The 522-nt window shown below is 35.8% G+C and overlaps 1 long non-coding RNA gene across 1 annotated transcript; it reads right to left on the bottom strand.

The window, feature by feature from the left end:
• Nucleotides 1-481, bottom strand: LOC109356472. Its single transcript, XR_002108733.1, has 2 exons — nt 398-481; nt 1-290 (listed from the first exon to the last, which is right to left on the bottom strand). It is a non-coding gene; the product is annotated as an uncharacterized LOC109356472 (long non-coding RNA).

Below are 522 nucleotides of genomic sequence, written 5' to 3'. Positions count from 1 at the left end.
TTGAAGCAATATAAACCATTCATTAATGTACCAGAACCGAAATAGTACGAGTGTTTATACAAATTAAAAACAGAATGCCCAATCTTAAAATTAAAACCTAAACAATCCAGCCTAGCAACAGAAACCAAGTTCCTAGCACATTCAGGAACATAAAGACACTTTTCTAGATCTAAATAGTTTCCACTATCTAGGATCAATCTGTATGTTCCAATTCCATGAACTTGTGCCTTCATTCTGTTCCCCATGTAAAGAAACTTCTCAGTTTCCTGGGTTCGGATTGAAAGGAATCCCTGCATAATATGCGACACATGAGTTGTTGCACCAGAGTCTAACCACCAAGTATTATTAGGAACTTCAATAAGAAATGATTCATCTATAACGGAAACAAAATGTTTACCTTTCTTTTCGAACCATTTCTTTCTTTTAGGGCAATCCTTCTTAAAGTGCCCATTCTTTTTACAGAAAAAGCACTTCATTTCTTTATGGATTCTCCCTTCTTTAATGGGGACCTTTTCCTTCCCC

This window comes from Lupinus angustifolius, chromosome LG09, assembly GCF_001865875.1.
Source record: "Lupinus angustifolius cultivar Tanjil chromosome LG09, LupAngTanjil_v1.0, whole genome shotgun sequence".
NCBI classification, from domain to species: Eukaryota; Viridiplantae; Streptophyta; class Magnoliopsida; order Fabales; family Fabaceae; genus Lupinus; species Lupinus angustifolius.
Note: the sequence above shows the minus strand (reverse complement) of the source record. Positions and strands in the feature narration are given on the sequence as shown.